The 2,068-nt window shown below is 40.9% G+C and overlaps 1 protein-coding gene across 4 annotated transcripts in view; it reads left to right on the forward strand.

Annotated features, from left to right (window-relative positions):
- The first annotated feature begins 1,279 nt into the window (after positions 1-1,279).
- The window catches only part of LOC144978022 (protein Obscurin-like), a 64,697-nt gene continuing 63,908 nt past the window's right edge, over positions 1,280-2,068 (forward strand). For 2 of the 4 annotated variants that reach the window (XM_078923473.1, XM_078923475.1), the window contains exon 1: positions 1,280-1,419. The gene's annotated coding sequence lies outside the window, so the exon portion shown is untranslated. Of the gene's footprint in view, positions 1,782-2,068 lie in introns of all 4 variants that reach the window. The other 2 variants (XM_078923476.1, XM_078923474.1) reach the window with 2 other exon arrangements.

The following is a 2,068-nucleotide window of genomic DNA, read 5'->3' on the forward strand; positions in this document are numbered from 1 at the left end:
TTACTGTTTGATGCACATTCTTTCAGTTCTTAACAAAAATGGCAGAATTCAGTGTGGAGGAAAACTGGAGAGAAATGTGGAACAGGGAAACACCAAGAGGAGGAAACATCATTAAAGATCCAACCAAATGAGGGCCTGCATTCAATATCGCCAGGAAATACTGGACTTCCTCAAATTGCCTCTTAACTGGACATGGCAGAACCGCATCAAATATGTGCAGATGGAAACTTGGAAATAGTGACACCTGCCAGAAATGTCAGGCAGCCCCAGAGACCAGCGATTACATAGTCATCCACTGTCCAGTCACTAAACTTGAAGGTGGCTACGAAACCGTCCTTAGGGCGGAGGAAGACTTTAGAAGCTGGGTTGACAAAATAAATTTGGAGGTGTAGCCATACGCTACTACTACTAGTTCTTAAAATGACAAAAAATATATTATATCTTGCGTAACCATTCTGCCTCCATTACTCTTTCTCTTTTAATTTTGGGCGGGGGAAAAGTTTTCACTTTCTTGTTTCCTTATCTTTCCGTCTCTCCGTAGTTAGGGGCAGCGTGGCTCAGCGGTACGGTCTTTGATTCGTACCCAAAAGGTACCTAGTTCGATCACCCGCCGCTGCGCTGCGTAGCCTTGAGCAAGTCATCTCACCCTAGCTCAATTTGCGGCGCTGCACTGCGTCTGACGCCTGGGTTATACTACCCCCAGTCTTCCCTTGGAACAGAACCTATAGACAAATTTCCCCTATGGGATGAATAAAGGGAATTTTCTAATTCCTTTAATCACTTCATCTTTCCTCTCCCCCCCCCCCCCCCCCCCCCAACCCACCTCCTAAATCCTTCCGACTTACTATCCGTGTTTTTATTTTGTTTATTAGCGTTATCCGTTTCCCCACCTTCCTCCCTCGTGAGTACACCTTTCTCAAATCCGAGCATTAACTAAGGAATAAAAGGTTTTCAGCCGTGTTACGAATTTTGGCTGATATAAACCACTAAGTAAGTAAGACTAGCTAACATTCTCTCCCCTGCCTCACGATTTGTGTCGCACCCACCACCAATCGCACACCGCTCATCATAAGCAAGACGCAATCGCATTGTAAAAAGAAGGTTTTGTAAGAGATAGACTTTTTGGCACGTGCACACACACACACACACACACACACACACACACACACACACACAAACACACATCATACAGACACCAAAAAGACGAACACACAAACACACAAACATAATACACATACCTTGTTACTCCACAGGTAACTAGCTAACTCATCCTCCTTGAAGCGGAGGTAGGTGCTTGTGCTCGTGTGTGCTCACGGAGTACGTACTTACTCCCTTATCCTTACCGTTCTTCCTTCCCTAGGACATACGCTTGCTTTCTATTTCTTCTTTTGCCTATGAACTAACTGGATTGAAGGACAGGTAATTGAATTATTGCTATTACAACTGCTATTACTACTACTACTACTACTATAGCTTGCATTACTAATACGGCTTCTACAACTGAACTCCTCTGGTTTAATCAATTCTAGCTCTTTCTCGTGGATTATTTTATTCAAAACAAATTCCTTTTCAAAATCAATTTTTTTTAATGATCTCAAAATTGTTGCCGTATTGGGTTCTTTTGTTTTTATGTAAAAGAAAAGGCAATAGAAGGGTTCTGTAGTTAGATAATTCCTGGTTTTAATTAGGTTTTCCAAAAGAAAGTGCTTCTGTTCTATGGAGTTATACATGCTTTCGTGAGTTCCAGTGTGATTAGATACAACAATATTTCGTTTTTTCAGGTAAGACACGAAATTTAATTAATCCGACAACCTACAAAATTATAGCCCTGTTTTCATTCTCCCACCACAACCATATTTTAACCTGTCCTAATTACTAGGAATACTACTACTACTACTACTACTACTACTACTACTACTACTACTACTACTACTACTACTACTACTACTACTACTACTACTACTACTACTACTACTACTACTACTACTACTACTACTACTACTACTACTACTATACTACTACTACTACTACTACTATACTACTACTACTACTACTACTACTACTACTA

The sequence above is a fragment of the Berghia stephanieae genome, chromosome 8 (genome assembly GCF_034508935.2).
Source record: "Berghia stephanieae isolate SIO BIC M18660-M18661 chromosome 8, UCSD_Bste_1.3, whole genome shotgun sequence".
Lineage (NCBI taxonomy): Eukaryota > Metazoa > Mollusca > Gastropoda > Nudibranchia > Aeolidiidae > Berghia > Berghia stephanieae.